General features: G+C 41.2%; 1 protein-coding gene across 3 annotated transcripts in view; it reads right to left on the reverse strand.

The window, feature by feature from the left end:
• Positions 1-10,000, reverse strand: part of LOC136825484 (uncharacterized) — a 49,631-nt gene that overhangs the window by 31,066 nt on the left and 8,565 nt on the right. Inside the window, exon 1 of one of the 3 annotated variants that reach the window (XM_067082017.1) lies at positions 2,727-2,748. The exons of the other annotated variants lie outside the window; for them this stretch is intronic. The gene's annotated coding sequence lies outside the window, so the exon portion shown is untranslated. Of the gene's footprint in view, positions 1-2,726; positions 2,749-10,000 lie in introns of those variants that run through there. 3 annotated transcript variants of the gene reach the window in all.

The following is a 10,000-nucleotide window of genomic DNA, read 5'->3' on the forward strand; positions in this document are numbered from 1 at the left end:
ATTGCTTTTATTGTTGTGCTGTTTAATTTGCCAAGCATTGAAGTGAAGTGTAACATAAATTGTTAACATTCGGGTAATTGGAATCGAGTTCAGTATAGGCACCTTCTGTGTAAATCCTCAATTTCTTAATTAAAGCTCTATTTTCAGGATCGAGTAACCGTAGGTATTTCGGAGCCTCGATGGCACAGTCAGTTACAGCAGCAGCTTCGGACTTCGTAGAGGTCTGTGGCGCGGGTTCAGATCCGCAGCCAACTGATCAGAGAGGCGGACACTTTGCTATCCGTGTAGACACCCCGGGATTATGCATGTAATCAACAGATAGGTTTGCTTAAAAAGCAAATGGGTGTTACAGATTAAATACAGACACAAAACAAAGCCACTACAACATCTTCTAAAAACATAACAAACATCTCACGTCTCGAACTCTCGACCTACCCGCACAACAACTCGTTGCTGGGAGAAAGGCCGTTGGGTCTGGTATGATACATGTAACATACGCTACCGGGGTCTAAGCGATGTCAGGTAGGGCAGCCGATCGAGACTATGGTCTACCCCAAAGACAAATCAAAAGTCCTTCAAAAGAAAGCATCGTGCTTACCCCATACAAAAATGGGAAAAAAGCACGTTAAAAGAAGAAGAAGAAGAAGTAACCGTAGGTATTTCGATTACAGATCAGGAGTTAGTCAGCTGTGGATCTGTACATCATCTTGTGTGTATAGTGACCTCACTACCATTTTTATTCCTTATTTAACAGACTCCCTGATGGTGTAATAGAGTTATTGTGAAACACTGGAAATAAAGAATTCTGCTGATTTTCGTATGTTTCCATGGTCCACCTTCGCACTGATGTATCTTACTTGATATTGCATATCTACTTGGCGTATATATATATATATATATATATATATATATATATATATATATATATATATATATATATATATATATATATATAAAACAGAGGTAGGCAAGTCTCCATTCACACATTATCTGGCCTTCCCAACACCGAGTATATTTATGGTCATCTCCCTTTTTATGATCTTTATACTTTTTCAAGGATATGCGCAAGAGGAAAAATAATGTTTTACATTTCACCCCTAGGAAATGAAGAAATACCTCTTTAGTTGGACTATGTAAAATTACTTTAATCGTCAAATGGAGTTCTTTTAATATGCCAGTCTGTGTGTGTGTGCTAATGCAGAATACTCTCTCTCTCTCTCTCTCTCTCTCTCTCTCTCTCTCTCTCTCTCTCTCTCTCTCTCACACACACACACACACACACACACAGACTGGCATATTAAAGAACTCCATTTGACGATTAAAGTAATTTTACAGAATCCACCTAAAGAGCTATTTCTTCTTTTCCTATGGGTGAAATGTAAACATTATTTTTCCTCTTGCGCATACCTCCTTGAAAAAGTATAAAGATCATAAATAGGGAGATGACCATAAATATGGTCGGTGGTGGGAAGGCCAGATAATGTGTGAATGGAGATTTGCTTTCCCCATCCTCTCGTGACGGGAATCTTTATACCAAGATTACAGCATAGCCGCGGTTACAGTCCATCCCAGGGTCCACTAAGGCAGGTCGGCCAGACAGGGGATTCATGGTGAATCATCTGGGTTGACTTCATAAAGTCGCCATGGTTCATAGGTTGTAAACCAACGAGACACTGGCCCTTACTTTCACGTCTGTGTTAATGCTGGAATTTAGATACTTTGTTAAGGAACTTTTTACAGCCTTGCCGAATAATTGTGCAGTGTATGGTTGTTCGAAAATGAAGTTAAAGACAAAAAACTTGGGGATTGGGTATTTTAGATTTCCGGGGAAGGGTTGGGGGAGGGACCGTACCGAGATAAGTGGCTGATTGCATGTCGTCGTGCAGATTCAGTCAATTCTGAAGACACTGTGATACGTTCTGTTCATTTAAAATCAAGGCTGCTGGATACTGAAAGCCCTAACAATAAGTGGTTATTAAATGAAGACGCTGTGCCAGCTCTTCATTTGCCAAATGGTGAGTTAAATCTCCCCAGCTCTTCATTTGCCAAATGGTGAGTTAAATCTCCCCTGCGGCATGTACACACGAATAAAAAATGGACATATATACACACACAAATACAGCGCATGCATGTATATGCATCGAGTACAAATACTCACAAAATCTGTTATTCTTCTCCCGGTTAATAAAGTTGAGGGAAGTATTCAAAGCGATACACGAAAGTAGCTCTTGAGGGAAAAGAATGTACAAAGGCCGTCTTGTGAGCCTAGACAGTCGGGAGTTGTTGGACCAGTTGAGGTTATAAATTTTCTTGCAAAAATATCGTTATATTTTAGAATAATTCACCTCAACAACATAATAAGATTTTTTTTTTTTTTAAATCGAAAAAATTGAAACCTCGAAGTTAAAACAGGAAAACAATAAAGGTTAATATTCAGCACCATTGCAAAGATATACAGGTTACATGAAGACAACTTTCTTCCCTTTATTGAATGTTTTTTTTTTTATCTTTTATTGAATGACTGAAGTATTCTGAGTAGTCTTCTTTACAGTTCACGTCATGCTTGCTTAAGATATTGTTTACAACAATAAAAAGAGATATGTTAGTTACTTGAAGCTCGTACCCTCGTCTATCGACAGAAAAATTAACTTAGTTTTGACAAATGACGTTGCACTTGTTAATAAAATAACTGACACTGACGAATAATGAGAATACTGGCAGGTTACCACAAAGTCAATGAGTACAAAACTGGAACAATCCGACCAGCCCGTTTGACGTCACTGCCCGGCCGACTCCATCAGTCCGGCTTGATACGGTGCTTGAATGCGTGAGTGCGCACATAAGATACCCTAGTCCAAGGTCTATAGAATACAAGGTCTCTCCACGCGCAGCTTAAGTCGGATTAAAAGCAGAGCTGCCATATGTCGCTATAAATTAGTGACGTCACGCAGTACGGTACTCCAGGGTAGGGCCTATTTGGGGACTAGATGTAAATTTACATTAGAATTCTCTGTTATCTGCGTTAAATGGGTGGTTGGGGGGGGGTGGTAAATAAGAATACAAGACATGGTTAATAATAGATTTGTAAAGATTCAGTTGCTTGTTTATTATTGGATTATACAATATATACAATTTTTGACTATCGGACTACATATTTACAAGAAATTATACAAGACCTGGTCTATGATGATATACTAAGAATGCAAAATTTTATATATATATATATATATATATATATATATATATATATATATATATATATATATATATATATAATGAATTAAAGAACTATTTTCTTCAGCTTTTTTTTCAACTTTACTTTGAGAAATTATTGACCTATTTTAATATCCTAATCCTGAAACATGCTCGACACCGAACAAAATATGATACAACTTCCTCAGGCAATGCTACATGTTTCTTTATATCTGTTGATAGGCTTTTTATCGCACCCTTACCCGCTTTCAGGGTCTTTTCGCCGTTGTGGCACTTAAACATTTTCTCCATGGTTTTTAGTTCAGCAATAAATTCCCTGCTTGGTTTCATCAGACACCCTCCTCCTCTGCTTATTGCTCCAATCCAAGAGGTATCATCCTCTGACACTTTCGACCCTAAGTTCGGGTATTGTGGAAACTTCTTTGCAATGAAACCGCCTAAATATTCTAATTCCTCTTCTTCTATTGCAGCTTCTAAGTCGAAGGTGTCCTAGAATTTCCTGAAATGTTCTTATCCTCATTACCTTCATCAAGATCCGAGTCAGGCAAACAAAACATCGTTGCAGAAAGGGCTAGTTCACTTTGCAGCCACTGTTCATCAGAAGCTGATGATTTCTGCTCATTCAAGCAAGAAAAGGAAGCTGCTGACATGTTGTCTCCGTTAACACTTTCTTCAATGTTGTCCTTCGAACCCATGACAGAAGTCTCTATGCCCATTAAGTGACATCTTATTCTGTGCTTTACTGCTACAGGTGGTGGATGCTGGTAACATGCTCCCATTTGTCGAAGGCAACCGAAGAGTGTTCCAATCCATCTTGGTTTAATCTATACGCCAAGATGTATGATATACCAAACTTTTCTGCCATCATTTTGTATAGTTTAGGTAATGATATTGAGGATATCATGATTCCTTTTTTGAAACGGGTAAAGCCATTTTGCTACCAGTCACTGTCAAATGTTTTGCAGTGTTAACCATTTTGTCTAGCACTGCATTTTGTTCCTCTAAATTTAACCCATAAGCATTGCGTGCCCACTTTTTGCAGGTGGCACTCGAGAACTGAAGAGATCAAACCATCTGTCTACTAGTGAGATGAACTGTATAGTTTTCTCCCAGTGTTTCTCCGAAAGCAGTTCTTGTTGTGAGCTAATGGAGAAAGTAGCGCGTGACGTCACGAAAACGGCCTGCGCAGAGCGCGGTCAGTTTTGGAATGAAGATGGGTTGACCTTGTATTCTATAGACCTTGCCCTAGTCCTGGCTATTAAAATATAACGGGGCAGAGCTTCAGTAAGAGTGAGGACGGAGCAGGGGCATTTTTCGTGATCTAAAATTTCAATTTTTCATTACATATGTATTTTTTTCATTTCTCTGTGAAAATTCAGAACTTATGCGAAAACTAATTTGAATTCAGCATATTGCCTACTCGCCCAGACTGGGCTCCCCATGAAAGGCCACGTGGGCTGGAATTTAATGAGTTGTGCGATAACCAAGAAAAGCTTAATGTCTGAGTCATCCTCACCATATCGACCTCGTGCACGCAATAACAGCTGAACTTCGTGGGTTGTTCGTAAAAATAAAGAAAACCACAATTTGTTCAAAATTACCGTTACATAAGAAACTAGAGAAAAAGGGGTTAACTCTTCATCTAAATACATCACGATCGAACCCAGCATCTAAATACATCATGATTGAACCCAGGTCTTTCAATTTGCAAGGCAAGGGTTCGGTCCTGATGTGAGTCATAAATTTATTTCTGTTCCACACGTGATTGTGTGTTGATTATTTCTATGTATATACATATATATATATATATATATATATATATATATATATATATATATATATATATATATATATATATATATATATATATATATATATATATATATTTATAAATATTACTGCTGTTTGGCCTCAATGTATTTCTTTGTAGTAATATCAGATGAACCAACGTCCGGGGTAGCGGCTGAGTCACGTAGGCAGTTTAAATTGTAACGTTTGCGTGTAGGAAGGAACTTGGTAGCATTTAGGCATTTCACCCTATAGGAAAATTTCCATATCCAACCTTAAGATAGGTGGTCCTAAAGTCTTTTTTTCTTTCTACCTGTCCCTCTTGGCGAATGTTTTTGACAAAGCGTAGACGCCTCAGGACATGAATGCATCCCCTGTTTGACCCAGCGCCGGTCAGACAAGGAGAGAGAGATTTGAACTATTGCAGAGATCAGACTTTTTTTGGTCTCTCTGTCCTTTGTCTATCCTTTTCTAATAGTGAATTGTGAAGTGAAGAATTCATCTCCAGATCTTCCGATCGTCCGTTGTATGCGCAGCAACGCTTCGTCCTAAGGTCAAGTCTGTGTTTTGTTCAAAACTTTGTCAATTCTTTTATCCTTTTTTTCTGTATTTCCACTTCATTTGTTTCATCCTCCAGCCACCATTTTCGGTAATCGCTTGTACGGAGTCTAAGATTAAGCCAAATAATTATATTGTTAGCTTCATCCACTTTATAGAGGGATGAATGAATTTTCATTTAGCATTTCCCAACGTTTTTGTGTGTGAGAGAGAGAGAGAGAGAGAGAGAGAGAGAGAGAGAGAGAGAGAGAGAGAGAGAGAGAGTGTAATTATCGTTAGTGTTTCGGTTGTTGAAGGAGGGATGAGGGTCGTTAGTTGGAGTTTGTTTACGGCGCTGTCTGTCTGTCTGTCGGTAGTTCAGTATTGAGTTGAGGTTCAATCGTGAAAGTGGTCAGTTCAGTTCATCTGAGTTTTTGGATACCGGTTATTGTATGTTTCGTGAGTCGTGTGTTTTTCTGTCACATGCCGTTGTTGTCGGTGCATGTGTCTCTTCCTTTTCTGTTGAGAGTCTGCTTTCAGTTTTGTTGTGTGGTTTTGTGTGCGGTGTTGGCGACCGTGGACCCTTAATCCATCTTCCAGCAACCGAGGATCAGGGTGAGTGTTGTGTGTGTTCTATGTATCTGTGTTGTGTGTTGTTTTTGTGGTTTCGAATTCCGCCACAACTTTATTCCAGTAAAAATAACTAGGACTTAGGGTAAGCAAGTCATTTTAATTCTCTATGCACTCTTTGTGTCTCAGGTCCATTGTTTGGAAGAACTGTTGCGTTTTGTATTTAAATACCATCTTAACGAGTAGAGATTTTTTTCTGCGTCTGCAGTTGGTGACATTTATCATATAGTCTTTATTCCTTGAATATTCTTTAAGGTTAATTACCCTTAACTGGCGACCTTTGGTTAATTAACGACTGACTTTGAGGTTAATTCGTGTCTTCAAGTGACAGGTTACGTGTGTTCTTGGCATGCAGGGCCGTGAAAAATTACGTAAATTAAGTAATAAACTGATCAGCCAAGACGTGCACGTAACTTTGACGACCTTGTGTAGGATCTAAGTAAATTTTAGAGAAAGAATCTGGAGAAAAGGAAATTAATTACAATTAATTCCAAAGATAAAAGTCAGATATTGAATTTCATTTTACTCTTCCAAACAAGGAGGCAGGTATAATTGAGAATTAGCATAGGTAGGAAAGTGTGCATTGAAAGCAGAGTGAGTCATAATTTGTAACGTTTTATGAAAGGGCATTTTACCGCGTTCGGAGTGTTCGAGTCAAATCGTTCAAACCACTCGTTCTAAAAAGACTGAATTCGCGGAGTCCATTTCATTTACACAAAGTAATTTAGTAGTCGCGTCGGCAATTCCGATCGTTATTGTTTTCATATAGCGGGAATCATTTGAACCACCGTGTCATCGAAATAGCAAACGAACAGAAATAGTAATTTTACCATAAAATGTACTTTTCAGCAACGTGAATTTACGTGGGTCGGTCGGCAGGGATAATTCTCTTGTTTAATGTCCGGGTGAGAAATACAATAACAAAAGACACAACGTTGTATGGTAATTTCGTTTTCCATCCTTAACGTAAAACACTATGCATTATTGGTATATTTAGAGTAAATCTGGATACCTGCATTTGTTTCGTTCGTTGTTTTGAATTTTGTGCTAAAGGGACAAACACCCGCCATCTTGATATTCCTCCGCCGCGCGGTTGTTTTGAAATTGTTTTGAACTAGCGGGACTCGCCGGACATTTTGGGGGGAACCGACTGACCAGCCCTTTTCTGCCATCTTAAGAACCTGTTATTGTCATTGTGGAGGTGACCAGACTCTGTTTTCAGCCACTTTGGAACTTTTTTCTTTGGCGTAGCAGTTCCACCTCGCAATATCTTAGCTAGACAGACTTGGTAGACAAAACCAAGATATAATTTAGTCAGGAAAGATAGGCCTTAGTTAGGATTAATACAATAACAAGTTCCTATACAAATACCTGATGCCAAAAATCATATAAAAAGAACTTATAATTTTACGCTAAATCCTTGTGACGTCGCATCAGCTCCTGGGAAAGTTACGATTGTTACAGCAATCCCTAAGGAAGCCAAGACGACGTATCTGCATTTTATTAAGAACCATGCCATTGTGCACTTATAAAATCTTTGCTTAACATGTTCTCAAGCAGCAAGAAATGAGCTGATTGAAAATCTCTCTCTCTCTCTCTCTCTTCATCCAAGTAAGCTGTCATAACCTAGTCGAGTGTACATGACCCGCTTCAAAGAAAGACGGGCCGACACTGAGAAATTAAATGAATTGAAAGACGGGCCGACACTGAGAAATTAAATGAATTAAATTAAGTAAAAGAAACACCTCTGTCCCACAAGTAGATGAGGGCAAGTTAAGCTTTTTACAGTGATAAATTGTCGGTCGAGTGAGGCCTGCTACCCATACCGAAGCAAAACAATAGTTTTCACCCTCTGAAAGAAGAGAGGTTAGCACTGGGACCAGCCACTCACGAGGATCTTTAAAGAAAAAAAAAAAAAAACCCAAATTCACTTTATTCCACAGTGCCAATAATTTGCTGCACTGTCATCAATCGAATAGCTTACTTCTCTCTCTCTCTCTCTCTCTCTCTCTCTCTCTCTCTTTACTCTCTCTCTCTCTCCTTTCTTCTCTCTCATTCAATTGTTACACTCTGCTGGGGTAGAGTGCCTTTCTTCCTATATAGCCTAGTTGGACTCCAGTAAGGGGGTCCCTAGGAACACATTGGCATCATAGTGCCACCAAGCAAGCATATAGGAAAAAATAAATAAAACCAAACAAAAGGGAACACAGAAGAGAAAGTTCTTCTGGAACCTAACCTGCACCAGTGCCTAGGGATACTGAGTGCCACCAGTGTGACCTGTACACGGCACACCCAACTACAGTGCCACCTTTTGAAAGGGTGCCACATCACTGAAGAGACACTTCCTCGCTGCCCAAGTACGCCCAGTCGACCCGGTTAGACGCCCTTCCCCACCAGAACCATGGCAGCAGAGAATTATAAAACCTTCCTGGGGCTGGGGACGGCGGCAGGTCGATAGTCACTGGATAGTCCGAACTTACCACCTGGGTCAAGGTCAGAGGGCAAGTGGACGGACTGTAATCAGCCCCCACCCCTCCATAGCTAATACGGCAAAATTGGAATAAAGACTAGGGGTGTTTACTGGTTACAATTTTGCCGTGGCAGTGGGGCGGGGATTAATCAGGCGGGGGGTGGGGGGGCTCGGAATGCCGGACGACTATCAGACCTTCGGACTATCGGGCCTTCGGACTATCGGGCCTTCGGACTAACGGACTGTAATCCGGCGGCAGGTCTCACCGGCTCGGAACTTACCACCTGGGTCAAGGAGCAAGTGGATGACTTGGCCAAGCGGGAGAAGGAAGAAAGACTTGAACAGAGGAAGTATGAAGAAGAACGGAGGGCGTATGAAGCCGAGCAGAGGCAACTAGAAAGAGGAAAGAAGAAGACAGAGAAGAAGACAGCATGAGTTAGCCTGCAAGGAAAGTGAGCCAGCCCTCAAGGAGAAGGAGCTCGAGCTTGAAAGAGCGAAAATGGAGAATGCTGAAGCTATGGCTGGACAGCAAGCCTCCAGCCCTACACCTGCAGCCCCAAACGCTCCAATTTCGAGCATTAATTCCCTAGTCCCCAAGTGGACTGAGGATGAGCCAGAAGCATGGCTGGAGGAGATCGAGGCTCTTTTCGATAACTACAGCACCACGGAGACGGAGAGAGCCTTAATACTAGCCAAGCATATGGAGGGAAAAGCCAAGGCAGCGCTTCGCTCACTGGAGAAGAGCCAGAGAGGCAACATGGCGGAAGTTCGTAGAGTCATTACAAAGGCCTACGAAATAACCCCAGAAAAATGGAGACAGCGGTTCCGAGGTCTTGCCAAGGAAGTCGGCTGGTCTTGGACGGAATGGGCATGTCACAAAACCCAGTCCGGTACGCGCTGGTTCGACTCCTTGGCCTGCACGACGTTTGAGGATCTTTTCAATCGGACCATGCTAGAAGACCTTTACCAATGTGTGCCTGGACCACTTGCTGTATATCTTAACGATAAACAGCCCCCCACACATATGGAAGCTTGTCGCATGGCCGATTCGTGGGAAACTTTTAATCAGTCACACAGCACCTCTCAGAAGCGAATCGTTCCTCTGGCCTACCTCTCGAACTCCACTCGCCCGAAGAATGCACTGCCGAGCAAGACTACGTGCACCTATTGCAAGAAGGTGGGGCACGCTGAAGCTGAGTGCTGATTTAAACTAGGCACTAATAAGCAGCCTACCACTACCAGCCAGAACTCCTCTCCCGATTCATCCGCTCAGCCCTCTCCTCCAACAGTTACTGCAGGCCACTGAGCCCATCCAAGAGGCCTGTGCAAATCCTGTGGTGCTGTCAGCCACTACAATGCTGG

Source organism: Macrobrachium rosenbergii, chromosome 37, assembly GCF_040412425.1.
Source record: "Macrobrachium rosenbergii isolate ZJJX-2024 chromosome 37, ASM4041242v1, whole genome shotgun sequence".
NCBI lineage: Eukaryota > Metazoa > Arthropoda > Malacostraca > Decapoda > Palaemonidae > Macrobrachium > Macrobrachium rosenbergii.